This window comes from Perissodus microlepis, chromosome 15, assembly GCF_051167445.1.
Source record: "Perissodus microlepis isolate ML-2025 ecotype Zambia chromosome 15, ASM5116744v1, whole genome shotgun sequence".
NCBI classification, from domain to species: Eukaryota; Metazoa; Chordata; class Actinopteri; order Cichliformes; family Cichlidae; genus Perissodus; species Perissodus microlepis.
Genome location: NC_140475.1, coordinates 35,651,554 through 35,661,320, shown reverse-complemented (window position 1 = coordinate 35,661,320; position 9,767 = coordinate 35,651,554).

Genomic DNA, 9,767 nt, shown 5'->3' with positions numbered 1-9,767 from the left:
AGAAACCGCACAGTGCTGTGTAGGCCCGAGAGACAACTGGCTTCAACGCAGACTGGATCCAGCTCGATCCAGCTCGATCAATTTATAATGAATACATATTTTTAGATTAAGCTTTATTCTTTGATTTTCTTTTTTTTAATTATTCTTTCTGTTTTCTGTTGGCAGCAAAACGTTTTACAATCATTTTATTGTTCTTTAACCAGTAATGTCTGATCTCAACAGCACATCTACACCAAACTCATATTAAGTTTGTACGTAGACTAAGATTGAATTCAGTTTTATATTTAATCTTTAGTCACAAACCCTCAAACATAAGCCAGTGTGCAGCTGAGAGAATAAAAGCGAAAACTGTCAGGAGCTCCAGTTTCAAATCAGCTGGAAGCGAACACGTTTCCACTGATTCTTTTATTTGCAGCATGGGTTAAGTGTATTATTGATTCTCTGCTGGGGCGATTCATTTTCTGTGTACAGCTTGTTAAGCCGTATTTCACTAAAACCATTGAATGAAGCGCAAACTGTGCACCGCCTTGTCACGGGTATGTGTGGGTATTAATTTGGTCATTTTGAAAATGTGTAAAATCTTGTTACATGTGATTTTAATCTGCTGCTAAGGCTCTTTTACTCTGGTGATATTGGAGCTACTAAGAAGCAGAACACACACCAAAAGTACCAGTTCGATCAATCATATCGATTTCACTGTGATCGGCAACAAACTGATGTGATTTCCACGTCTCCTTTATCAGGCTGTGGGACAGTAAGCTTGAATGTTTAAACAGCTCCTGCTTTTGTGGATGAAGAGTCATATGAGTTGTGAAATGCCACTTTTCGATTTGTCAGATGGTGCCAACACCACCCCTGTCACATGAACGCGCAGGGGAATCCCTGAGTTCGCTTATCGAGTTGATAACCAGCTTCATGTGCAACAGCCTCGCATGTTAACTGACAGCCTTTCATACACTGCTGCTCATTGACCCCCCAAGCTATACCATCACCTGGGTTTACGTGCTTCACTAAACTAATACACTAAACAGATTATATGATCATCTTTATTAACATCTAATCAAAAAATGCGGAAATAAAACATTTCTTGGCGTGCAACCTGTAATTCTGATTAATTTACATGTTGAAAGGGAAGAAGTAAACACTTATTTAATCCCACCCCTTTGCCATAAATTATCAGTTAATATTTAGTCAGCTTCCTTACTGATATAATTTGTAATAAAAATAGTGAAAAGATTTCTTATGTACTATATACTATAATATCACATCATGATTTTTTTTTTTTTAAATACAGACATTCACTTAATTTCAATATTTTCCAAGCAGATAAAGTATCTGCTTGGTAAGCTTTAACTTCATATTTGTTATTAAAAAAATATTTTAAGGTTGGTATGGTAGGTGTAATGGTTAAGAATATTAGCCAGGGTTATCTTTTGTGTCTGGAGTTTTGCATGTTCACCACGTCTGCATGGGCTCTCTTTGGGTCCTCCGGCTTCCTCCCAAAGTCCAAAGACATGCATGGTATTAGGTTAACCATGAATTCAATGTAGGTGTGATTATGAGTGTGAATGGCTGTCTCTGCGACAGTCACTGCGGCTACATCTACACCAATCCGGATAAATTTGAAAACGTTTTCGACTAAAAACGCTCCGCGTCCACACTAGCGTTTTCAGTCGTTTCTGAACAGTTGTTCATCCGCACAGAAACGACTGAAAACGCACATGCATGAAACGTAAGACGATTCGACCTGCGTCATTTCCATCTGCCGTTTATTTACTTTCCGGCTCTTGGAAATGTTGCAGCAAAATGTCGAGGAAAAGCACAGAATTTTTAAAATGGACTAACAATGAGGTGGAGTTGTTGCTGCGAGTAACACAAAAGTACAAAGTTGCAAAAGCGAGTGAGAGTTAAAGAATTTAAAGAAAAGCTATCTGAAGCATGTACAAACTGATATTAATCTTTAATAGGGCTGTCAAAATTGAGAGCAAACAAAACAACTGCTGTATAATGCCCTCCACTATCTTAGTTTAATTGGTCACATGACTGCATCACATGACTAAAATGCATCATCGTTTTTGAAAGGCTCCGAGTTCGCTGTCCACACTGCAACACGAAAACGGCGTTTTCAAATTTATCCACTTTGGAGAGCGTTTTCAAAAAGCTCCATTTTCCTTTATATATTTTAAATATTTAGTGTAAATTCTGTGGGTGGTAGCGGGTCATGTGCTAATTAGAAGTTAGAAGTAAGTATCCTTGAGCAAGATGCTGAACCCCGAGTTGCTTCCGATGCGTTCATTGCAGTGGATGTTAGATACAAAGCACTATCAGTGCATGAATCGGTCAATGAGACATGTTGTATGAAGTGATTTGAGTTCTTAAGTAAAGTAGAAAAGCATCCCGCTGGAAGCTAGGAGAGGCTTCCAGCTATCATAGGAAGAAAATGGATGAGTGGAAGTATCACACAATGTAGTTACTCTCTGATATCAGAGCACATCACCTTGTCTTTAAGTAATGTCAATTTATCCAGAACATCACTTCCCAGTTAAATGTACTGGCACAGAAATCATGACAATGTGGAGTGACATGGGTATAAAATGTTCTGTTTCATGTTGTCACCGCTGTGGGAAACAGAATACCTTCATAAACACCTCTGTGTATTCAGGTTGAGCAGCTGGGCAGTTTCTGAAAAGGAAAATTTCGCCGGTCTCTTGCGCCTGCTGATGACATCAGGTTAAACAGGTCTCGTATACTCATCGGTGCTGACGCTGGTGTAGTTCTTGCTGAAATACTCACTCCCTGCTGCACGAAGAAAGGTGATAAAGTCATGCATGACATTTACTGCTAGACTGTTTGTGCCTAGAAAACTCAGTAAATAGTGTGAATTTGTCACCTATTCAGAACAACAGCTTTATTATTTAAATTGTGCTTTCTGAATGAATTATGACTGATGTCGTAACATGTGCTGCGTGCATATTATAAAAGGCCAGAGGGTAATTTAAACAAAAACAACAATTTAAAAAAGAGACTTTCTAATGTCGATCCTGTTATAAGAAAAATTGTAAGCTTGTGACCAGAAAGTCATCGGTGAGAGTTATTGAAAGACTTTTTAAAGAACATCTTTTTTTTAAAGAACATCTGCTCTTTCTTTCTTTGTTGAGTGGATTGTTAAGTTAATGGCAATATAAAGCTAGCTGGAGGCGTTGGTTGATCTGAGTGTGGAAAGAAAATTTGGTTCTAGAAAAATTGGAAAGTGCGCTGAAGGAAAGTCTCAGCTGCCAGACCTCTCAGAATTAGAGAGACAGAGATGGCAAGGACACAGACAGCCAGATGAGGGCGGCCCGTGCAGTCTGTAGGCTATGTTTTAACTACTAATGCATCAAATTTTCATTTAGGTAAAAACAGTTAGCAGGTGATACTTTCATTATCTTCTAATTGCATTTTACTGCAATAATTTCCCTATAAGTGTAATAAACATAACTGGCATTCATTTTAGGATTTTGTTTCCCATTTTGTCATAAGAATAGGTATATTGGATTTTTATTGCCTTTCTGTCTGACAGATGTGCAATTTTACCTGAAAATATTCCGGTCTGCAGATCTTTTCTTGACTTACTTTTCCCTTAACTGCCATTTCGTATTTCAGGCAGTAGAAAATTACAAGCAAGAAATGCTGTAATGTCTTTTTTTATATACTTTTATAGTCTTTTCCCTCTGCAGGCATCACTTAGCATCTTTTTCAGGTTCTCAGTTGCCTGGAGGAGTCCGTGGTTTTGAGTGTTCCTCTTCAAGAGTCAGAAAATTAATCATCCCGGATGATTATGTAGGTAAGTAACAAGACTATTAGGGCGGAATGAGCTAATACGAATCGGCAGCTTTGCAACTGCAGAAACTTTTGCACATGTTAAAGTTAATTTTTAAACTTTTACAATTTTTTTTAAGGAATACCCTTCTCTCACTAAAATCTGCTGACAGCAGAAATTGAATTTACGTCTTTTCCTTCCAAGATTTAGCAAAGTATGTCAAAATTATGGGAGGCGGCGCACAAACTTTTGCATAAACTGCATATGTATTCATGCTTGCGTATGCTCTACGTTTGCCTCTTTGTCAGCATGTAAATCTGTCAATAGCATAAATTCTTTTAAATGAGTCACAGATGTTGCCGTTCTGTTGCAGCTGCAGATATTTCGTAATTCCCATGTCATAATGGGTCTTAACTTTAATCGCTTTGGAGACCCAGTAATTAGATGGTCGTATGTGTCGTTAGTAGCTTTGTTTTGACCTTGATCTGTGGATTTCAAATGTAAGGTTAACGCAGCTCTTTTCATGTATATATTAAAGGAAACAATATTCCGGTCATATCATATTTCAGGATGACACTCGTCTTTGCGTCACTCACAACACAACAGTTTGAAGTGTGGTGTGTGTTTGTGTGAAAATGACAGCAAATGCTTTCGTGAGAGGTAGGAGGGTGCCGAGAGTCCTTTTCATCCTTGTGTGAAAAGAAATTGTGATCCGCCGAATGCATCAGATCTCAGCTGAGAGGCCGAGCAGCAGGTTTTTGAGGGCTCCAGTCTGTGTGGAAGCTCAGCCTAAATGCAGAGATTATATATACGTTTCCACATTGTTCCTCTTTGCCGTTTTCACTTTTGAACTGTGATTGTCCAGCTTCGGCTACTCTAAGGATTTTGAGCCCACTCACTAAAGGAACAAATTAATTTGTCTGTATCCAGAGTGTATCTTCTGAAGTTAAAAGACATTTTGCAGATTTAACTTGATGGAACAAGCTGCATGAATCAATCTCTATTTTTGTTTTGTTGAATTTCACATCTTGATCGGCTTCGTCAAAGCAGTCTTTCCCACCTCCCCTACATGTGTGACCCCCGATAAGAACAACAACACATAAATAACCAGCCATTGTCTGATGTTCAGCTCTGTTCAGAGCCTGGATCACAGTCAAAAAAAAAGAAAAAAAAGAAATCAATACCATGTCTTTTTTGTCTCCGTGAGCCAGCCACTATCTCCACAAGCAGAAGTTTTTAATTAGTGGAGGACTGAGTGGATCACCCAGATGCTGATTTCCAGGCTCCTCTTTAGAGGAGGCAACATGTTTATAGATGTTTTATTGCCTAGATGGGAATTAGTAAATCAGTTGCTCGGTTCTTTGTTTTTTCCTTTGGATACTCAACGATACAGTCTGTTGTTCAACCAATGTCTGGTATTTCAGTCTCACCTGTGAAATATCACTTTGGCATCTGAGATTCTCATATTTACACAAAGCAACCCAAAATCATCTTAGTTTAACTGCATTGTATGTATCTGTGATTTTTCCCATAGGCGCAGGTATCAGTCACTCAGAGCTGGAGCTCTAGCTCCTCTCTAATATGGATAAGTTAACCTCTGCACTAGGTCAAACCTGAGACATGGCTCTATCGTTGGCGATCTCTGCAAAAGCATTCCCACCTGTGACTGGAGCTGGGACGTGTGAAATATCAGTGTGAGAGAACCGGAGGCTAGGCAGCAGCTTAGAGAGTCAGAGAGAGGGCCAGATGTAGATCTAATATCAGCTAAGAGCCCGCTGTTTGGGAAGGCTTGTCTAATATGATACACATGTGCTACATCCTGTCTGAACCGCTGCCTGGAGGAGGTAAGTGTGTGTGTCTGTGTGTTCAGTCGTGTTGTTAGCCGTGCCTCCTGTGAGATAAACATAAAGACAAAACTGTGTGTGGCTTTCTTCTGTAATTTCTGTCGATAAACAAAGAATAAGGTGGAATACAGTGTTTTAATGCCTGCCAACCTGTCAGCAAACACTTTGTGCACATGTTGGGTGTGTTGGAATGTGCGAGTGGAGTGAAGTCTTACCATTATCATACACTTTATCTGTAATTAACTCTCTAGTGGTTACTGATTGACCCAGTAACACCTGGGCAGATATGCCAGAGATCTCCCTCCCGCGATGAGCTTTTACCAGCCTCATCGAGGGAGAACAGCTCTTTTGATTTAAATCCACCTTCAGTCTTCAACTTAACCGATAGGTGAAAAAAAGAACTTTATAATGCACCCCGGCCTGACACCGGAGAGCTGAGATTATTCTGGAAGTGGAGCGGTGTTGATAGCACATTAGTGCGTCCTTAGAGTCTTAATGGATAATCCCAGTCTGAGTACCTGGGATTCCATCCACATCCCTCCCTACCAACCAAAATAGCCATGCTTTGAAGGATTGAAATTAATTACCAATTTACAGAGTCCAAAAGTTTATCTTTAACTCCTCCTTAAGCTCTACGCTGATATCTGGTGCCAATTTAGGGCATTCGTCAACCAATTTTCAACTTAATTGGGAGATGGCACCTGGCCAATTAGGAAAATAAGGTGCAAGAGAGAGGACCATCTTGAATAAGTCCACTTGATAAGAAACTTTCGCATTCAGTGCTCTTAATTAGTGAGTTCTCTTTTGTCTGAAGTTTTTTATAGTCTTATACCGTCTACACTTAAATTATTAAAAGGATCATGATTCTTTGCTTGGTTACTGAACTGCGTCTGGAAGACTAATTATCGGCGGATCAGCAAGAGCTTTTGGGAGCCACATGCCTGGTTTGTTCAAAATGCTGGTCTCCTGAGGAGAGGTTAAGGAGAGGAGTCAGCACCTCCCTGGGAGTTCGCTGCCACCGTGTCATCCATTCTGGGGAGTAATCGAGTTATCATATCAACAAATCTCCCGTCAGGGGTCCTACAGCTGACACTTTTAGAAAGACACCCACAGGAGAACAACAAATTTTGAGCAGCAGGCCGTTGCTAAGAGAAGAACTGAGGCACCTGTAAAGGTCTCCTCTCCTGCCCACAGAGAGGGCACTCCCGCTGGGCATCACACTGCTCTCTGGCCCCTGGTCAGCCCGGAGCACAAGGGCAGGGAAGCAGGAGACATAGTTAATGCGCTTCACAATAGGCCGAAGACACAATAGAAGCAGTATATCACCAAGACTGTCAATAAATTTAAAAGCAACCCACAAACAATTAGCTGAAAGGGCAGCAAGGTTTCAGGGCCGAAGGCCTCCGCTCCTCAGGTCAGCGGAGACAAACTGTCCACCCACGTTCAAATGGCAGCTGGTAATTCTGCCTAGAGAATATGTTCACGGACTCCTATGGATTACAGCCCGACCTTTAAGTGTGTCCCCCAAAAATAAACCACATGCTGGGCCATTCCTCCAGTCACGGGATGGTTTATGACTCTTTGAATATGGGAAATGTCGCCCAATAGTTTGTCTTTAAGGCCCATATAGAGTTACGTAGTTTGTTCATTCCACGGTTTATATTATTGGCAGAATAGGCCAGCCAGCTGTTTCCCTTGAAGTTTTATGGTGCCAATGCCAAATGTTTACTTTCTGTGATATAAGAAGCTAGTGTAGCTGCTTGTGCTAATCATTTCTAACTTTTACATCTTTTTTTTCTTAACAACCTTCTCAATTAAGCTCTTACGTAGTCTGAGGCTAAAATGAGTCATCAGCAAACCCTGGAAAGCACAAAGTCCTCTTGATTTGTGAGATCATTTAAAGAGGCTTTGTTTGGATTGTCTGTGCAATCCTAGATTCATCCAACATGAAAAACAAATGCCATCTTTGATTTGGACGAGTGGGTATGAAGTCCATCTGTTAACAATACCCCAATAAGAACAAAAAACCCTCGGGGCAATAAGAGCTTGCCTGCCTTCCATGACCAAAAAACTTGCGAGACTAAACTTATTTCTAAAGTGTCCTGGTTTGATGGAATCACTTAAATAGGTTGGCAAGCGATAAACAGTTTGCGACAAGATGGCAGATCAAGCTCATCTTCGTCATCGGGCATCAGTTTAGAAACCGCGTTTCTAAGATGTGAGCTAACCCAGGTTTTGTTTATTAGCAGGAGGTTTCAGGGGAAATGCGCAAAGCAAAAGGAAAAATAGCTTAATGGCATCTGATTTGTGAAATTCAATGTATTAAAAAAAAAACGATGAAAAGCTGGCAGCTGGAGTCAAGAGGTTCGAGTCAAGCAGTTATGGTGTGAAAGCATGAACATATTGTGCCTTTAGAGAAAGTTTAAGAAAAACTGAGGCCAGATTCAAGCGCAGCCTCTTAGCATTTTGTTCATCCACCACGTCTATAAATCATTTGCCTGACCAGTCCTGCTCCCCGCAACTGACCGGCTCGACCCATTGGCCAGGAGCCAAGCCTGTGTCCGGACAAGGCCCTGACCCGTGAACCTTGGCCGGAGTCCCTGGACCAATGGGGTGAGGCCATCAGAGCTACGACCCCGGCAGCCCGGGCTACCTGCTGCTCTGGCATAATACAATTGGACACAGCCATCAGAATGATGGAGCACACTGAATTCTCCACGCTGACCACTCCAATGGCTGCTGACCAAAGCAGGCAGTGGTTTCAGCCCCTCTAAAATATAGGAAAATAGCCCTTTTGATGTTATGTCACAGATGCCTTTTTTGTGCTTTTTTTCCTTTCTTTTTTGTCTCTCGTCCATATTATGCTTTAAAGTTTCCTGGTTGCTGCAATTTGGGGCCTTTTCAGAAGAGCTGAGTAAAGAGTGTACCATTTGTCAAAGCAGTGCTTTAATTGAAAAGCCCCTATAGAGCTTCACTCTATAGGGGAAGTTGATGTTAAATTTAGTACACTAAAACTCCACTTTGATGCATAAGTCACTTGTTACTTTAATACACTTGTAAATTTGCAGTTTTCCCCAGGTCCCACTGATTCATATTGTTATGTCGTATGTGAGGTAGGCCCAAACTCAGGGAGGAAATGTCAGCAGTAATCTATCTCCACCTCTGTTTTGTTAATGGCACAACGTTCATGCTGGTAGTATAATTACTGACATTAGAGCGAGCCAAGAAAGACTCTGCAGGATGCTAACCCCACGAAGCCACAACTGCTGTTTGGCATTCAAGAGTAAAAGGTGTGCCAGTGTTTCCCTGCCTTGGTCTATGTAAACTAAAGGCATGCTAGTGTATTCATACAGGTCCCTTGCCCCCCCACTTCTCCCAACAAACATACCTGAGGGAACCCCTCCAAGTCAAAACAATTAGCATCCTCCTTGCCTGTGGAGTTAAATTCTCAGTGCAAACAAATGCATCCGACTGACAGGCAGCTTAGGCAAATGGCTTGTTTGGGGAGTGGGCTCAGTCTCTTTGGGCTTACAGAAAGGCTGAGTGAGTTTCAGCTGGGAGCGATTGCATTACAGAACAGCGTGAGAAAGAGAAGCACCTGTATATATCTCACCTGAAATCAAAGAGGATATCTCGTTGAGAATGGGATTTAGAATTTCCAGCACAATAGGTTTATACGCCCCAGGTGGGATGTTAAGAGATGCATAGGGTGACGTATAATGTAGTGGAAATTTAGTACAATTGAATGGAAGTGTCACCAGTTTCGTGACGCTGAAAGGTGCTGGAATTGAATCAGTGTTTGATAAATGGATGTAACAATAACTGCTATAAAAATAAGAATAAGTGGTCATTATTGGTTGTGTATGTAAAGGTGATCATGTGCATTTTCCAAAAGATCTTGCAGACAGCGCCATCATCATGCAGTTCATGACTCCTGCGTAACATGTTGTAGCTAGTCCAGAGCAGTGTTAAGGTTGATCATTACTTTTTAAAAAGTAATGGGATACTTGCTTATTTATTCCTTCTGTAGAAATGCATAGAAACATGTTCTGGAAATGTTGTAGAAAGTTATTTGTTACACTGCTTGTTATAGTACAACATTGTCTGAGAGTGTCATGTAATTG